At 55.7% G+C, this 20092-nt stretch overlaps 1 protein-coding gene across 3 annotated transcripts in view; it reads right to left on the reverse strand.

Annotated features, from left to right (window-relative positions):
* SH3BP4 (SH3 domain binding protein 4) overlaps positions 1-19115 on the reverse strand; it is an 86312-nt gene extending 67197 nt beyond the window's left edge. For 2 of the 3 annotated variants that reach the window (XM_047872271.1, XM_047872266.1), the window contains exon 1: positions 18942-19115. The gene's annotated coding sequence lies outside the window, so the exon portion shown is untranslated. Of the gene's footprint in view, positions 1-5298; positions 5391-18941 lie in introns of all 3 variants that reach the window. The other variant, XM_047872267.1, reaches the window with a different exon arrangement.
* Positions 19116-20092: the final 977 nt, after the last annotated feature.

Raw genomic sequence — 20092 nt, forward strand, 5'->3', positions numbered from 1 at the left:
CAGCTCCAGTCATAATCTCATGGTTCGTGGGGGTTCGAGCCCCACATCGGGCTCTGTGCTGGCATGTAGAGCCTGCTTGGGAGTCTCTCTCCCTTTCTCTCTACCCCTCCCCCGCTCAAGCTTGCGCTCTCTCATACGAGAGAAAGAAAGAAAGAAAGAAAGAAAGAAAGAAAGAAAGAAAGAAAGGGAGAAAGAAAGGGAGAAAGAAAGAAAGAGAGAAAGACAGAAAGAAAGAAAGAAAGAAAGAAAGAAAGAAAGAAAGAAAGAAAGAAAAAAAAAAGAAAGAAAGGAAAGAGCCCCCCCTCCCAATCTACTGTGTGATGGGAGGACACACAGGACGATTCACTAGAGTTTTCGTCTTTACCACAAGCCGTGTGTACCCATAAAGTGTACCTATAAAAGGGCTTGTCAAAAGCACTTTATGGAAAATCTAAGTAAATAAATGCCACTTGGAAACCGCAGACCCGCCAACAAGCACATGAAAAGATACTCCATGTCAATAATCACTGAGTGCAAATCATACACCCCCGATATCACTTGACTTGCGTGAGCGAGGCTCCGATCAAACATACAGAAACAGAAAACAGGAGAACCCGGGACACTGGCGTCCTGGTGCGGAGAATGGAAAAAGGTACAGCCATGGTGAAAACAGGATGGAAGTGCTTCGGAAAGTTAAAACTAGGGGGCGCCTGGGGGGCTCAGTCGCTTAAGGGTCCGACTCTTGGTTTCGGCTCAAGTCATGATCTTGCCGGTCGTGAGTTTGAGCCCCGCGTCGGACTCCGTGCTGGCAGCGTGGAGCCTGCTTGGGATTCTCTCCCTCCTTCTCTCTCTGCCCTTCTTCTGTTCACCCTCTCTGTCTCTGTCTCTCTAAAATTAATTAGCTTTAGGGGCACCTGGGTGGCTCAGTCGGTCAAGCATCCGACTTCGGCTCAGGTCATGATCTCGCAGTCCCTGAGTTCGAGCCCCGCGTCGGGCTCTGTGCCGACAGCTCGGAGCCTGGAGCCTGCTTCGGATTCTGTGTCTCCCTCTCTCTCTGCCCCTCCCCTGCTCACACTGTCTGTCTCCCTCTCTCAAAACTAAATAAACAAAAAATAAATAAAACAAAATAAATTAACTTAACAAAGAAATTAAAACGAGAACCACCGATAGGATCCAGCAATCCCACCTCTGGGAATGCACCCAAAATAACGGAAAGCAGGGTCTTGAAAGCTATTTTTGCACACCCAGGTTCAGAGCAGCATTACGCTCAAGAGCCAAGAAGTGCAACCACATGTCCACGGGTGCACGAACGCGTGAAGCAAACGGGGTCTGTCCTCACAGTGGAACGTTGTTCTGCCTTGAAAGGGAAAAGAGATCCGGTCACACGCTACAGCGCGGATGAACCCGGACGACGTCACGCTGAGTGAAATAAGCCCGTCACAGACGGACACACACTGGATGATTCCACGCATCGGAGGGGGTATGGAACACAGTCAGTAGAATCAGGGGGTGGAAAGGTGGTCCCCGGGGGCGGCGGGGCGTGGGGGGTGAGAAATGGGGAGGTTTAGTGTACGTTTCACTTTTGCAAGATGCAAAAAAGTTGTGGAGATCTGTTGCACGATCGTGTGAACACGCTTTACACTACTGAACTCTACACTTCAACACCATTACGATGGCAAGTTTCGTATCAGGCGGGGTTTTTTTGGTTGTGTTCACAACTAAAAAGAAGTTAAAGTTTGTAAGAGAGGAAGGTCGTACACAACAGCCTCTTCTGTTTCCCCATGTTGTTTCTGAAGAAATTCGCATCTGGCCACACCCTACGACGACACGCGCCAAACTCCTTGCCAGTCGGGCCTGGTACCCGCAAGCCGGGTCTGAAGCAGCGGGGGGAGGGGGGGGGACAACAAAAAAAAAGAACGTCCACTCCCCTTGTTTTATGTGACAAAAGTGACCCTGCTCCCCGAAACTAACAAACAAAAAAAAGAAAACTGTGCCTGAACAGCACTTGGGAATCCAGACACAGAAACCCGAGCGATGCAGGTCGGCTCAGTGGAATCGGCGGAGAGGTCAAGGGCAGTCAAGGTCAGTTGCCCAACGAACGCAGCCAAGGCCCTGGAGCCGAGACTCACTTTTCACCTTCTACGTGTCCGTAGTACTTGGAATGGCTACAAAAGCACTTATTACTCTTACAATACAGATTTAGGCACGCGAAAAGTTTAGAAAAAACACCATCTTGGGAATGAGAACCAAGACGTGTATTCCCACGGGGGAGGGGTCACTTTAACCTGGTGATTTTCCGTCTCAGCTGGGCCTACAGTCTAGGATGCTTTTAAATTTAGAGACGCAGAGACCCCAGCCCCAGGCCAACTAACTCTCTAGGGAAGGGACCTGAGCAATGTTTGTAATCCTCACAGGTGATATTCTAGACCTGCTGAGGTTCAGGGGCGCCTGGGGGGGGTGGGGGGGCTCAGTCGGTTAAACATCTGAGTTCGGCTCAGGTCATGATCTCACAGTTCGTGGGTTCGAGCCCCGCGTTGGGCTCTGTGCTTATGGCTCAGAGCCTGGAGCCTGCTTCGGATTCTGTGTCTCCCTGTCTCCCTGTCCCTCCCCTGCTTGTGCTCTGTCTCTCTCTCTCTCTCAAAAATAAATAAACACTAAAAAAAAATTTAAATCTGCTGAGGTTTTTCTTCAAGGAAAAGTGGGGAGCCTGGGGGGCTCAGACGGCTGAGCGTCTGGCGTTTGTTTTCAGCTCAGGTCACGATCTCACGGTTCCCAGGATGAAGCCCCGTGTGGGGCTCTGCGTTGACAGTGAAGCTTGCTTGGGATTCTTTCTTTCCCTCTCTCTCTGTCCCTCCCCCCCCCTACTCTCTCTCAAAATGAGTAAACTTAAAAACAAAAGTAAGGATGCTGCCTGTGCCGGGCTCGGTGCTAATGCTGGCGACTTCTGAGTTCTGACCAGTGCAGCTGCACTGAGACGTAAGGTGCCGAGGGTCCCTGTTTGGGGGTGGGGGTGGGGCAGCCATGTAGCCTTAAGGCCTCAGGCAGAGGGTCCCACGGGGCAGGAAGCAGCAAAAGCAAAGCCCAGGGGTACGAACACGCATCACTTAGGGGACCACCGTGGAATCTGGGGGCCGGGCCTGGCAGATGTAGGCAAGAGCAGGTCGGAGATCCAACTGCTCGGAGACCAGCCTGCCAGTCCCCGGAAGCAGGCCACACCGAAAAGTTTAGGCTGACTCTGCAAAGCCAGGAAGGCCTCGGGGACCTGCAGGCCAGATCGTATTTCCAGTTCTTGGGAAAACGCAAAGGCCGTGGGGTGAACCGTGCCCAGCAGGCTGAAGCCACCAGTGTGCATTCGCTGGGGGAATCAACGAATGGATGGATGGATGGATGGATGGACGGTTAGAACAAGGGGGACGCCCGGAGTCACAGAGCCACACGGCTCACAGCTGACGTCAGCGCGCGCGGGACGTGACGCGACTGTGGAGTCCCACAGAAACCCACCAGCACACATATCAACGCCACGTCCCAAATACAGAGAAGGGGGCTTCTGAGCACCGGGGCAGGGGCTGGGACCTAGACCCTCGCCGCACCCCAGAGGCACCCCCAGACGAAGGCATTAAACGCCCCAAACCAAAAGCAGACGCACACGGGACTGGAAAACCCAACTAATTAGAATCTCCACACAGCGAAACCCGGGTGACAGGATCGGCGGACCCAACAACACACAAGTCATGCGTCTCGGTGAAAACTGGGCCGGGGGCCCCAACGAGAGGAGGGGTGGTGGACGGGAGCTCGGCCAAGCCTCTCTCGTGGCCCAGGGGGCACAGTCCACGAGAACCGCACGCAGTCCCGACACACGTCAGGTGACCTCGGCGGGAACGCTCTCCGTGTCGTTTCGAGCTAAGTAGACCAGAGCCCCGGGACTTGGTGTAACCCCCGCGTCCAGAAGAAGGAGCTCGCCAAGTGGGCCGAGACGCCAACTCTTCAGATCAGGTGGCGACAAAGCCAGCGGCGGTCCATCAGCCAGCGAATGGCTTACGCGTGGCGTGAAATCCATCAGAAACAAAACGACCCAGAAAACGGGACCGGAAATGTCGAACACACACAAAAGAGGAATTTTACAGCGACAAAACGAAAACCGCAAAGTGGCAAAAGGGTCTGGTTATCATGCTCACCGAAACCGTTAGCGGTCGTCCAGAGAAAACGGCGGAACCGCGGTCACCTCCAGGAACGTGAGCCCAGCTCTCGAAAATCCGATGGGCCCACACGCGGAACACACATAAACCACATAAACCCAACCTAAATAAAACCTGACATAAACCACAACATCATCGAGGAGCTTAATCTCATCGACCTGCCTCAAACTCCCTGTCCTGGAGAAAATGCAATTGCTGTGCAAGTAACCAAGGAATACTCGAAAATACTGGAAGCATTCCTGAGGCCTTTATTGAGCCCCAGTGCAGTAATACCAGAAGCTAACTAGAAAATAAGAGGGAAGAAAGAGGGAAAAAGAGAAAAGGAAAAAAACTAAATACTTAAAGAACAAAGAGAATAGCTCAGGGTCCACCTGGCTCTGGGCCCTGATCACGTGACTATGTCTGGAAGGCCCCACTGTGAAAACCAACTGTAACCACACATCCCCCCCACCCCCGCCATGGTTCTTTTTTTTTTTTTTTAATTTTTTTTTTTCAACGTTTATTTATTTTTGGGACAGAGAGACAGAGCATGAACGGGGGAGGGGCAGAGAGAGAGGGAGACACAGAATCGGAAACAGGCTCCAGGCTCCCAGCCATCAGCCCAGAGCCCGACGCGGGGCTCGAACTCACGGACCGCGAGATCGTGACCTGGCTGAAGTCGGACACTTAACCAACTGCGCCACCCAGGCGCCCCCAACCCCCCCCCCCCCCCCCCCCGCCATGGTTCTACTGATGCTGCCATTTCCATTTATTCCCTCTGGGTTCCAACATTCTGGAACTTTCCATCAGTCATCACCTCTACCACCAAGCTAACCTGAGTTCCAGATTTCTGGGCGACTACAACCCAGAGGGGGCCTGCCTACCATTCATCCCAGCGGCCAGGTTACGGAGGACCACGTGGCCCTGGGCGTGGCCGCCACCACCTAATGGAGGGAAGCCCCACCGGGGGTTCTCCAAGGGTGGCAGGAAAAGCAGTTGCTCCTTCACCCATCTGGGCAGGGGGCTTCTGGTACTGTGCTGATTCTTAGTTCAACGGATAATGGCCATTCAGAAAGGCACCCCAAAATGGGGGATATCTGAGGGCAGACCTCTCGGGTACAAAGACTGCTGTCTGAACACCTACCGCTCAGGGCTGTGAAGATCCACGATTCCCGATGATCGCAACGGAGAGCTCCGTACGGTGCCCGATGTGGTGTCCCTCTTGCCAAGTGCCACCTTCGATGGGAACGAGAGGGAAATGGTCACACGGCCACACGGCACAGCGGGAGGGCTCACGTGGGCTTGCCAAGTGAGGGCACAGTCGGGAGGGAATGTGGACACTCTCTCCTGCCCAGGTCCCCAACCTCCCAGCGTTAGGGGCTGCTCCACCCTTGGCTCCTGCTGGGGGACTGGAACGGTCCAGACTACCCACCTGGCTGTCACCTGCCCATGCCCATCTCGCCTGAGACGTCATCTTGCCTGTGTGCCCACGGCACTGCCCCCACGCTGCTCCCTGGTCTGGTTCCGGAAATCACCTCGCTTGCCCTGGGGGGTTCCCTGTCCCGGGCACCCAGCTGGGGGGGCAGAGCAGTGAAGCACGACAGCCTGGATTCAAATCTGCTTCTGCACTCACAGCTCCGCCAGGTCCTTTACCCTCCCGGTGCCTCAGTTTCCCCGCTCCACAGAGATGGCAAGAGTCCTTCCCGTCGCGGGTGGTGAGGACAAAGAGTTTTTTGGGAAAGCCGTGAAGCCACGGGATGGCACAGAGCAAGTGTTACTGACCTCTCTTCTACTACGATTAACCATCACTACTAACATATGCATAACGTATCTGTGTTATGCAAGAACGTCCAGGAAAATGACTTTGGTTTCCAAAGTTTCTGAGTATCCTTACAATTCAAAGCAAGATACGGGAATCAAAGACACAGAAACCACCCCCCCCCCCCCCCAGGGTGTGGACGGGAGACTGAAAATGAGACGCCGGTGTTTAACACAAGCGCGGCGGGGGTGGGGGCTGGGGAGAAGCGCGCGGCCCCTGACATGCAGTCAAAGCGAGTTAATAACCCTGCTTCGGTGCTGAGCCCAGAAGTACCCGTGAACAACCGTCCTCCAGGGACACGTCTGGGGTGGTCATTTTCAGCGATCTGAGCCCCTCCACTCTGCTATCCACAACCATTACACGGAGAGCCCCGCGGTCAAGTGCCTCGGCAAACAACGCCGTCAGTTCACATCCAGGCACTGGCACCACGTAAAACTCCTCACTGCCTGGTATTTCCAGGTCCTCGTAGGGTCCACGGACACATCCACGAGTCTCTTGGCCTCAGTGTCCTCATTGGTAAGTCGGGAGCAAACGGTTTCGCTGCCTGCAGGGGCAGGTGCAGGGGGAGGTAGCTACCACTTCTGTCTCTCCTCTCCTCTCCCACGACAGTTTCAATGTGCAGATTCCTTGCTTTGTGGAAGACAATGGAGGGGGCTGGGGGGGAGACCGGTGACGACCACCCCAGCCCTCACCCGCCCCTGTACACGTCCAAACGACTACTGCTTACTTCTGAGCGCTCCCCTCCAGCCCCGACTGCCTATTTGCAATTCCCGGCACTAAAACCCGAAGGCAAAGGACAACCACAAACCACCTGACGTATTTGAAGTCACACTCGCTCAGGATCCCCCCCACCCCCCGAGTGCCTGAGTCTCAGTCGTCTGCTCAGCCATAATTCGGCATTGTGTCCTGCCTGCCTCGTTTACCTGTTACTCCCAGCCTCTGCGCACCCCCTGCCCACCGCCCCCCAGGGGATCACTGCCATTCTCTCCCTTTTCCTGCTCATCAAAATAACCCAGCTCCTTCCCAGAAAAATAATCAAACTCCCAATTTAGCCAGCAGCCAATTTCTTGACAATTCCACTAATGACAAAAAAGCGGTGTTTGTGACATCATGTTCCAGCTTTTCAGTCATGTTCTTTTAACCTTGAAAAAGTAACAGTTTTACCCCGAGCACGTTGAGGACGGCGGGTTGTCCTCCTGGGACAGAAGGCTGTACTGAAGTTTCCCCCCAAGCGGAACCGGGATTAGCCAGGTCAATGTGGGTTAAACACAGAAATCCGCTGGACGGTCAGCAAAGCCACGGCCTCTCAGCGGCTCAGGCTGCTGCGGTCCCTGGAGGGGGCTGTCAGGAGGGGAAGGACGGCCTGGCCTGGGGGGTTGGGCCTGACCAGGAAAGCCAGGGCTCACCCCGATGCCCCTGTGTGCCACGGCCTGGGTGCACACGTCGGAGACAAGCGACCCAGGAGAGGTGCTCTGGTCTCCGTCACAGGGTCCCTCTGATGTTGCTTCTGCTGAAAGACCTCCCCTTCTTCCTCAATACCTCTTCCTTTCTGGAACACAAAAATGCTGTGGCTCTCTTACTAATCTGACAGCTGCCTTAGCTTCCTGTGTCATTCCTGTTAACAAAGGTAATGCAACCCCGCGCAGAGTGGTCATTTAGTTGGATGATTTTAGGAGACTTTCCTAATAGGTCGGGAGGGAGAAGTGGCCGGTCACCCGGCAGGGTCACGGGAGTCCCAGGTGGGGAGAGGAGGGCTGTGAGGAAGTGATCCGGGGTGAGGGGAGGGTGTCAGACCCCTTTCAAGTCACGCCCACATGTTTAATCAAGTTTTTCCAGGGCCTGGAAGTTCAAAGCTGAATGAAGCCCAGAAGGACTGTTCCATCCAGCCACCTGCCCCCGGCATCCCCCGCCAGGGTCTCCCAGAAAGCAGTCACCTCCTTTGATTTTCTGTACTCACCCAACCATCCACTGCCCCCGCCCCCAAGTCACCTGCAGGCGCCTGCCCAGTTCTTTGTCTCTCACCTAGTGTCCTGAGCCCCCAGCACAGCTCGTGAACCCTGACCTCTCGTCCTGTACTGGTGGCCACTTCCCTAACCTCGTGAGCCCTGACCTCTCCTCCTGTACTCTGGTGGCCACTTCCCTAACCTCGTCTCCTGTACACTGGTGGCCGCTTCCCTAACCTCACGAACCCTGACCTCTCCTCCTGTACTCTGGTGGCCGCTTCCCTAACCTCGCGAACCCTGACCTCTCCTCCTGTACTCTGGTGGCCACTTCCCTAGACAGAGGCCTCCTCCAGTGGTTTCTCCAGCCTCCTGCCTGGCACACAGCAGGGTCAGTGTGAGTGAGGGAATGAAGGACTTTGAGTCAAACAACAGCTAATCGGGGGGAACAGGGCCAGGGACAGTGCCCCGGAGAGTTACAAAAGGCTCAGCGCTCAGGCCCAGTCTAGGGGCTCCCCGCGCCCCAAACTCCACCGAGAACAAATAGCCAGAGCGAAGGAGCTGTCCCCAGGCCTTCCCGTCAGCCTCCACAGTGCTGCCTCATGTTACAATAGGTGAGCAGTGACTCATGGCCGCGGCTGTGCCAAGAGGAGGCAGCCAGGCCCCCGTTGCAAAGCCACGCTGAGGACACAGGCCAAAACACATTCCACCCCGAACGTAGTCTTCCTCTCTTGCCAGAACGAAGAAGTCCTGTGACAGCAGACCGCGGTTAGGAATCAAAAGGACGGCCTCACTGTCCGTGGAAGGCAGCAAGCACTTTCTCCTCTTAATGAACCTGGAAGTTGAAAACCAAGTCTGGGGCGCTGCCCTGGGCCAGACCCACCAGATCCAACCGCAGTCCGTCTCGTCACAGCTGATCAGAGACACCGCCCCACAAATCACCCCCGTGCCCAGAATGACATGGCCCTGGGGGGCAGGGGGGGCCCCTAGCAATGACAGTTCCTGAAGCAGCCGGCGAGGAAATCATCAGTCACTCCTTTCCAGGGCGGAGGGGGCCCCTAGGACCTCCGACAGAAACTCCTCCTGTGTCCTCAGACGCACACTTCCCCCCAGATGTTAATGTTTTTGAAACCCGCGTGTAAGTGCACATCCTAAAATTCAGGTGTGCGTTTCCAAGCCCACCCCAAAAGCTCACAATGCAGAGCATGAGGGTTTGGGGTACCGGCAGGTCTAAGGCTGGTCTTAAAGTTCACCCGGTTGCATGAATCGGATGTAGAAACTCTTCTCAAGGTCACTGCCTTTGGAGGTGTTTCTCGGAGTAGCGATTACACATTCGTCCAACCGTTAATAGAATTAGAAGTCCTCTGGAGAATTTGAGCACAATAGTGGTAAAAAAATTCATCCAAAGGAAAAACTTACATGTACTGAAAGAAAGATGTGTGTATGGAGATGTTCACTGTAGTACTGTTTATAATTTCAGAGGAGCTGGAAATGGTCTCTGAACAAGGATTTGTTAAAGAGGGTACCTCCCGTACAAATCTGACGGTCATTTGGGGGTCCAAGTCTGTGTTTGCTGATGTGAAAATACGTCAGCAACAATTTTAGGTAAAAAGCAGTTTTTCAAAAGCATAGAGTTCATTCAAAAATAAGAGGGACTTGCTACGCATCAGGTGCGCACTGAACAAGTCCCCACTCTACCATGCTGCTCTGTTTGCAAGGGCTTGGACTTGACCTCTGAAGACGTCAGACAGACCCTAAGAAAAATGTCCTGTCCACACCAGAGTGGTTATCGTGAGTGGCCGACTTCCAGTGATGTGAATTTTTTTCTCCTTTTGCATCTTATAATATATTTTTTTAAGTTTACTTTTATTGATGTTGAGAGGGGAGAGAGAGAGAGATAGAGAGGGGGGCGGGGAGGGAGCATGCACGAGCAGGGGAGGGGTGGAGAGAGGAGAGAGAGAATCCCAAGCGGGCTGACAAGGAGCTCGAACTCACAAACGCTGAGATCACGACCTGAGCTGAAATCAAGAGTTGAATGCTTAACCGACTGAGCCACCCAGGCGCCCCACGTTGTGTAATGTTTCTAAGATGAACATATGATTACTTGACTAATTTTAAAAACCTCAGGGGGAGACGTCTTTTTTTTTTTTTTAAAAGAAGGAAAAATCACAATAAACTCCTCCAGAAAAATGTGTTTATCTAGAAAGTACTTGCATTAAACACACGTTTCTCAGTCCCCCCACTCGCAGCCCCCAGGGTAGTCCGGGCAGGTCAGGCCTTTTATTTTTTTCAACGTTTTTTTTTTTTATTTATTTTTGGGACAGAGAGAGACAGAGCATGAACGGGGGAGGGGCAGAGAGAGAGGGAGACACAGAATCGGAAACAGGTTCCAGGCTCCGAGCCATCGGCCCAGAGCCCGACGCGGGGCTCGAACTCACGGACCGCGAGATCGTGACCTGGCTGAAGTCGGGACGCTTAACCGACTGCGCCACCCAGGCGCCCCCGGTCAGGCCTCTTAAAACGCAGGCTCAGCGGCCACCAGGGACCGGCTGCTGGTCCCCCCGCACGTGAGACCAGCCAGAGCCACAATCCAGCCCAGGTCTGAGCCTGGGGCACAACCTGCCGACTGTATCCCTCCCATTTCCTCCTGCTCCCAGAAATTTGAGGAATGGGGCAAGGATTGGGGAAGTGATCCTTATTTAGACATCTACCAATACATCACGCCATGAGTCTGCGCCTGTACGCGGTCCAGAGGTCAGACTGAACACCTAAAAATATCGAAGCCCTGCACTCCGGTTTAATTCAGATGGCGAAACATCACCAAAGAATCTCTATTTACTCGGTATTTAAGAAAAACCTGCGGTGCACACAGGACTCAAAAGAGGCCACGGTCACAAAAACCTCCCAGGATAGGTACGGGGCTGATGCGGTAAAATCCACACCTCCGCGTCGACATCTGCCAGCTCCCAGAAATAAGCACTACACCACCCTTTCCCAGACAAGAAAGCCGGGTCTCGAAGTTGTCCAGTGTCAAAATCAGAAGTAAACAGAAAAGCCCAAGTTCCAGACACGGACAGGTGCATGGGACTGAGAAGCCCCAGGTGTGCCCCGAGTCATGGGAAGACGCCACGGCAAAGAGGAACTTCCCGGATTCCGGTCTGTGGAAAACTTAAGTTTCACCTATTTCTGCTCCCGGACAGCAGCTTGTGTACAAAGAACAGGGCTGGAAGAACAAGATAGGTGGCTGGTCGCTTCATTCTTCATTTTCCTTGAAGATTTTCCTTGAAGCACGTGTGACTTTCGCTTGTGCAAGTCAGGCTGTTTCCTAATTGACTGAAAAGAAAAGGCCATTTATAGGAGACTCGGCACAGTGCCTGACAAGGAGGAAAAGCCCGATGAATACTTGAAACCACAGAAAAACCTCCATGTTAAAAGGTGGATAGGAGTATTTCAAGTGTGTGCGTGTGTGTGTGTGTATCCCTTTCAAACAGTAACTACAGTTCCGAGAGATGAGCATCTAAATGTCAAATTACCTGAAACTGACTATCTCGGGCTCTTAAGATATTTACAAATAAAATACAAGTGAGGGAAACGACAAGGCTCGCACCTGGAGAAAATGAACTCTTGGTGGCCTTTTCCTTTCTTCCCACAGTCACTATACCACCTGTGACTGCCAGCATCCGCCACAGCCCTGATTACGGAGCAGAGAAGGTCCTTCAGGCACCTGTCTCTGTGACCAGCATACACTTGTCCCCAGGCGAACAGTCCTGAAATCATAGATGGTTCTAATAAAATACGAGCGAAACACGTGCGCTGCATGAACTCGAAGAAATTCATTTTGGACGTACAGCCAGTGTCCGATCTCCCGAGACGTCACCCTGAGCCAGCACCCTCTGACGAGGGCCTGAAACGTGAACAAAATGGGACAGTGCGGTTTCCTCATCCGGCACTACAAAGGTAAAATATCCAACAGGTGTCGCCAGGACACCAGGACTCTGAGGGACAGAGCTCTTCTCCTGTAAACGTCTTGAACACTGATTTCTGTAACCACAAAGGGGGAAAAACAAATAGCCCAACTTCCGCGAGGGGTATTCAGGATGGGGGTGACGGAGAGGAAAAGGGAGACCAGATCAGAGCAGACGACCGCGTTGACTGTGACCGTGGACCTCCGTGCCATCAACTGAGCGATTCCGGCACTTTACGTGAGTTATTTACACGTATTATTGTATCAGCTCCAGTGACGGTTTCCGGTGAAATTTCAACACAGCGCCTTGACTTTCCATTCGTCCAAAGGACACGTACACATATGTGATACCACTTCGCAAAGCCACGATTCTCAGGGTCATAAGAAACAGAGAGTCGAACGCATGTGCAGCGTTAACATATTCCACTTACTTCTTTGTATTCAAAACCTATTAAAAATTCAAATCCTTTCCATTTGAATTTGGGGCAGTAGCGGAAAATGGGTAAGCAAAGGTGGGGTGAGCCTCGCTGAATGAAACGTTAAATGGCAGAGTGACAGAGGTGCCACTCGACATTTCCGAGTAAGCTGATTACCATTCACAGGCCAGAATCCTTAAAAGCCAGAAATTACTTTCGCCACCCAGTGTGCGTTTTGAACTGTTAAGATGTCTAAGAAGAGAATGTTAACGTGCTCCCCAAATGGTTATACGGGAGGTCACCACCTTGAGTGTTCAGCTTTGTCAGCCCCTCTCTCCACCTGTCAGTTCCCACGTGCAGGGGACACACTGTCTGTGCACGGAAGGTGTGGCGATCAAGTGTAACCGGTGCTGAGCAGTGTCCAGCCTAGCAGGTCAACAGACATGCAGGGAGCAGGGTCAGCTCCCCATCTTGGGGACCCAGGAAGGGATTCTCGAGAAGGGGCCTGCACCCAGGAGTCCCCCAGCCAGCACCCTCCAAAGGCGAGCAAAAAAACGAGCCAGATGAGCACAGGGCGAAAAGGCATTTGGGGAAGTCTTCTGTAACCTGTTCTTCCCGATGACAACCACCCACAACCATCTCCTTCCTTCCCTCAGGGGACCTGGGGCCACTCACCCACTCATTGCCCTGGAGCATCGCAGGCCCTCTGACCCAGCCCTGGGTCCCTCTTGTCTAGACACCATCAAACGACAGTCCTATTTCTTTTACCGCTAACATTCTTCTCAGTGGTCCACGCTCGGTGTTCTCGATTTTTTTCTAGAAGCTTCCAACCACCACAATCACACGGGTCTAACAAGCCAAACCCAGGGGCCCCCTGTCTTCCTGATGTTGCTTCTCTGATCAACCCCACAACCACCCTGTTTATGTCAGGCTCTCAACCCCCTTCCTCTACACCCCATCTTCTGCCCGGCTCGGTGGGACACAGAGCCTGCGTGGTCTCCCGCTTCCAGCAGCTTCTTTCCTCCTCCCCCTTGGCTTTCCTGCCCCATCTTCATGGGGTGACCCGAAGCGTGCTCCCAGGGGCCCCAGCTCACACTCAAAGTCTCCAGTGAGCTGTTCCACATTCATGGGCTCAACCCTAAGGAAACGAGGCCCCAGTCGGCGCTCTCAACCGGTCCTCATCTCATCACCCTGTAAGGGAACAACCCCAGGGACGCCTCCTCCAATTCTGCATCCCGGGGGCCTAGCTTCCCTCTTCCTGCTAACAAGCCTGGCTCAGAAGTTCAAGGACGCTCCCCCCTTCCCACGTGCTTGCTGTCTCCCAAGGAGCTCTCGCTGTTTTAAAATAATTTGGCTGCTAATGATGATAGAGAACAAATAATCAGATTATGTGTGTAACCAAGCTCAGACTCACAAAGCCCTTAGTTTCTCCTTTCTTCGCTTGGGTGGTCCTGGGAAGCTCCTCTCGACTCTGGCGCTCTGCTTTAAAATCAGCTCTTCAAAAACCCACCCAAGAAGCGATCGCCCCAAGGACAGGCCTCCTGGCTTGATCCCGATCCCTTTGTCCACGAACACCCTTCTCTGCTCTAGACCAAGGCACCACCAGGAAGTATGCTGATCGCCACCCACGGAAGGAAAGGGCCAACGGAGTAAGGTCTCCAAATGGCAACTGGAAAGGTCGGGGACCTCTGGCTGCCTTTCCAAGAACCTGGCCCTAAAAACCTTCCCTGGCCTCAAATACCGGGTCTGCCCCACCCAGTCCCAAACCACATCTCCAGTCCTTCCTACAAATTCCCCCACCTCGGCGGAGTGGAGCCCTGAGTACTAGAGTAGAACAGGGATTCTCACGGGGAGTTTGTAGAAACTGCCCGTGTCTGGGCCCCACCCTCAGAGATCTGGATTCCACCGGGCACCAGGCTGGCGAAGGTGGATTTTTACAAAATCTCCCAGGAGATTTCAACGTCCAGTACGTTTTGAGGCTGGCCGAATCAGGCTACCAGCGACATCCACGTCCTCTCCCGGCCCAGCTGCCGGGCACACGCAGTCCGGGCAGAAGCCGGGCGACTGGGTCACGGGTTCCCCCACTCGGTAAGGGGGCCGGCTGCGGGGGCTCGGTGCAACGGAAGGCGGGCTGCAGCCGGCTCCCACTGGCTCCCGCAGGTTGTGCGACATTTAGTGCCGCAGCTGGTGCCAGAGGGGGTGTTTACACGACAGCACCCTAACCGGCAGGTGCCGCCAGAAAGGCTCTTTGTTCCTTTCCTCGGAGAGTGGGGTTTTCAGTGGAGCACAGGCCCGGGCGGGCCGGCAAAGGAACCTCCGTTCCCTCCAGACCCGGGGACCCGAGCAGGCTTGCGTGTTCCTAAAAATGGGACAGGGTTTCCTGCCTCAGTCCCACAGACCGGGGGAAAGAGGAAGACAGAGAGAGGAGAAACGAATACCAGGAATTCTGGAACCACAGAAGCCTTCCACGGGAAGTTTTCTTCTCAATTTGTTCAGAGGAGTGGGGTTAACAGGAACCGGCAGAGAGTTTCTCCAGAGACAAGCTTTTAATGAGCAGATAAGCATAATCGCGGGGCATGTCATTTATTTGATTACGACGCGGAAGGCGGAATCCTTATCTTACATTGACTTAACAGACTTCCCATAATCTTTACCTTGTTCTAGTGACCTCATCTGCCCGGAATACCCTCGCTTCCTGGTACCAGAACAGACTTCACGGTGGCTCCTGTCCGAGTTACCCCAACTTCAAAACCTCAGTCTCCCAAAGAAATCAACCCTGACCCTGCGGACAGGGCGGGACACAGCCACCGCCCCCCCCCCCCCCCCCCCGCCAGCCCCGGGGAATAAAGGTGCCAACCGGCTGCCTTCCATTTAGGCTGCAGAGATTTTTACGGGTTTTAGAGATGTCTCACCTTCAGAGTGCAAGCTTTTTTAGGATTGTGCAAGGGAGGCAGGTACTCTGCTATTTTCCTGAGCGTGGCTTCATGTGACCCAAAGGTATGAATGCCTTTCATTTTAGCACACTGGGAGATGCGATCACGAGCTCTGGGCTCAGGCAGATATAGGCTGATTTCTCAGCTCAAGCACTTTTTGGACCACTGTGTTGTGAGAGCTGCTTAAATTCTCGTAGCTTCCTTGTAAAATGGAACCCCTCGCGGTGTCTGGAGGGATTTTTAAGCGTGCACTCCAGGCCCGATGCTTCGTAAGCCCTTCTTGACCCCAAACCGCCCCAAATTTCAACTTCAATTAGGTGAACCCAGCCCACCTCTCTACTTCCTGAAATCTCACGCGCTTACTGAGCGTTTGGTTCGGGCGGGCACTGGGTCACCTGGCGGATGGGGGGCCGTGATGCCCCGGGTGGGGTTCACCCTTCCTTCCCTGAAACACACCCCTTTATTTCTAAAATACCTTCTGCATTCTCTTGCCTTCGAAAGGCCGAATACTGACATCCTCTCCCTTAAGACGTGCGGCCAGATGGCACCAGGTGCTGTTACGTAACACACGGATGCCCCAGGGCCCACTGAAAAGCAGGCTCAGGCTTCCTGAGAGATCCTGAATAAGTCGCGGGACCGTGCCCTGGGTGTTCGGGGACTCGGTGAATTATTTTTCTGTCCTTCCCGCGGAGGGTGAAGGCGGAAGGTGGGGCTTCTATTGTGCCCATAGCTGGGGAGGCCGGAGGCGCAGAGTCCTGGGAGCTGAGTGTAAACACTGAAAGACCCCGGGCTCCCCTCTGGGCCAGGAGCAAAGCCAGCCAGAGCACTCTGGGTGATGTCTAGGCAGCTGCTCGGTGACCCTTTTCCCAGTAACTGGGTGGTCAGGCAGTGACCTCGGGGCAAAGATGCCCCAGTGTGCATCTCCAGGGCCTTCGAAAATATCCCGGGGGCCTGACTCCAGTTCTCAGAAGAAAAGTCACCGCACTGCCCGGTTCAGGTGTTGAATTTGAAAATAACAGACCTAAGGAAAACCCACGTGGCTGGCCCAAGGCCCACTCGCTACAACAGCAGCTTCTACTCAGTCAAAACAAGGCTGATGCCCTAAACAGGGAGCCACAGACATTTGCGTGGAGCCCGGCATGAGGTCGGCAAGGGTCGAACTCAGGGATTCTTAACCTTGTTTGGGTCAAGGGCTTCCCCTAAGAAGCCGAGGGAAGCCAGGGGGCCTCCTCCCACAAGGAACTGGCTGCGATCTGAAGATTTAAATGTGGGAGCGGCCTCCGAGGACCCAAGGGCGTAAACCCCATTCACATTAGCATACCTTATCGACGGACTAGAAGCCATTAGAATAAGAAAGAAGTCTGCACCAGCAGCCGCAGGAAAGTAATTCCAGGCTGCTGGGTAACCAGAAATCAAGTTAGCAAACAACAGCAAGGGAGAAAATTCAGGAAGACTGCCTCTTCCTCCCTCCACCGAGAAAATTAAGAGCATAACACTAATTGGCAGACGGCCCAGTTAAGGACACTTAGCTGCAATTTGTCCAGCCCTCATTCTGGGTCCTTCTGGAAATCCCCCTGTGTCTGGGCTGCGATCAGCTAGACCTTGGGCAGATCAAAGTGCTGGTGGTAGCAACAATAAACACACGAAACTATCAAATGACAAACAGGCGCCCTGCAGACCGGCCTACAGAGAGGCTCTGCCACCGTGGTTTCTCTGCCGGGGGAACAAAAGGCAACGTGCGTGCACCGCGCCCCACGCGGGCTTCGCACACCAGGTCCGAGTCCCTAGTAATTGTTTTCAAAGGCCACAAAGTGTGGGGCCTGCGTCTTGGAACAACAGGAAAAAAACTAAAGCTCACAGAAGCTTCTCCGGCACCGCAGATCTGAGCTGCTCATTGTTCGTTTAGTAAACAAGCGAGCTGTAAGACAAATCCCTAGGAAGCCAGGTTTGTTCACTTTCTGAGTCCTCCCAGAACTAACTGTTCCTTCTGGGATCAGCGTGGCCTTGGCATTCCACAGATGGACAGGCACGGGGGCCTGTGCAACGGGGGGCCCACTTAATGTCAGTCTCCCCTCACCCTCCCCACAACCGCCCACATGCGGAAAGCAGAGCGAGGAGGCGGATTGGGGGGTGCTGTCTCCTCCAAGCCCCCGCCCCCTCCCCGACCTGTTGGACAGAATGCACTGAGCAGGGAGCCGGGAACGTTCTCCAGGCTCCACCGGACATCAGTAGAGACTGTTTCCTGGTCAGGGCGGCCAGGTGGGAGGTAGACTGTTTTTATTTGATGACGACAGCAACGTGGAACAGCAAAACGCTCCCTAGCCCCTTAAAGTACAGCCGCTGTCCATCCAAGAATGTCAAAACGCTTTGCAAACCACCCATTAATTTTTATGGTGGCCTGAGAAGCAGATTGAGAATCATTACCTTCATTATTACAAGGCAAGGAACCAAAACCACAGGGGAAGGTGGAGAGGCACCAGGCCAATCAAGTCTTACCCAGTGTTCTAAGCTGACTGCGCCCTCTCTCTCCACCTCAGGCCTGCAGGAAGGGAACCCGTGGCCAGCTGAGAAGGGAGCCAGGCCAATAAACCCAAACTTTGGTGTTCAGAGACCATCACACTTGGAAGGGTGGGGAAGGGTAGAGTCGCATAAAGCGATTACTTTGATTTAGGCAGGAGAGGCTCCAGTTCTAACTTACTCATTAAATCGGCAAGACTGTGACCCCAAGAATGTAAACATTGAAGGCAGGTAGGAAGAGTGCGATCACGGATGGTTTCTGTTTTACTGTTTCTGTTTCTCTTTATTACGTTTTCTACCCAAAGCATATACTGCTTTTTGTGATCAAAAGTTACACGAACTTATTACTGATGGAGGACACAGTGCAAATCTGCTGCATTAACTTGCCAAGAATCAGCACGAATAAAATCCAGCCCAACGTCCCCTTCTTGAATCTCACTGGCCGGGAGACTTCCCCGGCCTCTCGGCACGTAGAGGGCCCGCCGCCCGCGCGCCGCCCGGCACCCCGGGGAAGGGCCAGCGCCGGCCTGGTCCCCCGGCTGCAGGAGCGGCCGCGGGCCAGGAGCCGCCCGCACTCCCGGGCACCACCAATCCGCAGCGCGGAGCCGGCTTCCCGGGAAACATCACTTGGGAGAACAACGTGCCTCTCTCCCGGCCGTCCCCACCCGCCGGCCGCCCGCGCTATCAGCTCGCGGCTGCTCGCTCACCGGACAGCCGGGCCAGAACCCGGGATTTTCATTTCCATCCTAAAACGAGGGATCTCCGAAGTTGAAATATGCATTGTCACCAACAAGTTTAACCCGGGACCGCGCTCCCCCTCTCCTCCCCAGGGCCGCGCGAGGGGGCGCCCCGGGGACGCGTGCGGTCACCGAGCCGGGCCACCCCGCAGGGCCTGCCTGGGAGGCGCCAGGGCCAGGAGAGGGGGGCTCCGACAGCGGCTCGGCGCCCGGAACCCCGGCCCGGCCGCCTGCGCCGGGGTGACTCGGGAGCCCAGGAGGCGGCCAGGGGCGCGAGTCTTCCCGAAGCCTCCCGGCGCCGGCCGTGCCCAGGCAGCCGGAGCTCCGAACTCAGGCGACGGGCGAGCGATCGGCGCCCACGAGGGTGCGAGCCCGCCGAGCCCCGGCAGGCGCCGCGGGAGCGAGGCCGGGCGCGGGGCGGGAGCGGCCCGCAGGGGACGGCCGGGCTGCCGCCAGCTTACCTGGCTCGCACTGCGTCCCCGCGGGCTCCTGCGGCTCTCGTCGCGGTCTGGGAGCTCAGCCCGGCCGGGGACGCGCGCGGCTCCGCGGAATCTCCGCGCGAATCTCCGCGCGGCGGCGGCGAACGGCCGGGACCGCCGAGAGTGCCCCGAGCGCTCGGCCCGCGCCTCCGCGGGCGGAGGGTGGTCCCCGCGCCGGGGCGGGGCCGCGAGGGCGGGGGCGGGAGCGGGGGCGGGGCGCGCGAGGCGGGGACCCGGGCTCGGAGGGGAGGGGTGGTCTCCGCGCCGGGGCGGGGCCTGGGGGCAGGGCGGTGCCTGAGCCGCGGCTACTTGGGAGACGGGGAGTGAGGGAGAAAGGGGGACAGGGAGGGGGAGCAGGGAGCAGGCCTCCGCAGGCCTATCGGACGGAGGCGGGGCAAGAGCGGAGGGGGCGTGGCCGATCATGGGGCCGGGGGGGCCAGAGGCAGGGGCGGGGTGTGGACCAGCGGGTCCCCCCGCTCCCCCGAGGCCGTGGGGGCGGGGTTTAGCCCAGGCGGCTGCTAGGCCGGGGCGGGGTAGGAATAAGTAGGGGGCGGGCCAACATGGAGGGGCGGACCTCGCTGCGGCAGCCGAGAGGCCGAGGGGCGGAATGTGGATAATTAGGGGGCGTGGCCGAGCCGTTGTCGCCGGAGGCCGGGGGTGGGGCGAGCGTGAAGGGGGCGGGGCCGACGGGCCTCCGGGAGGCCGGAGCCGGGTGTGGTTTGCAGGGGCGGGGCTGTGCCGGGGCCGCCGGAGGCCCGCCCGGGAGAGAGCGTGCCGGCGGGGGGTGGCGCCGCGGCTCGCCTACCCCCGGCGGGGACCTGGCCTCGGTGCCTCCCCCTCTTCCTCCTCCCGGCGCCAGCCCGGAGAATGGGGTCCCGGTCGCCGGGCGCCCCCGGGGTCGTGGTCCCTGGCACCGAGCAGATCTAAATGCGCCTGGTTCAGAGTGACCTTTCGGTCACGCTCCTGTGCTCCCCGCACCCCTGTCCTCCCACCCCTTCTTGGAGAACTCCAAGAGGGACCCCTGGGTGAGGTTTGGATCCTCCAGCGTCGGCCAGGACGCGGAGGGTGGTGCCTAACTCTGAGAATCCTGTTTCTAACACCGGTCGAGGACGGTGGAATGCAGGCGGTTGCGG

Source organism: Prionailurus viverrinus, chromosome C1 (assembly GCF_022837055.1).
Source record: "Prionailurus viverrinus isolate Anna chromosome C1, UM_Priviv_1.0, whole genome shotgun sequence".
In the NCBI taxonomy this organism is placed as follows: Eukaryota; Metazoa; Chordata; class Mammalia; order Carnivora; family Felidae; genus Prionailurus; species Prionailurus viverrinus.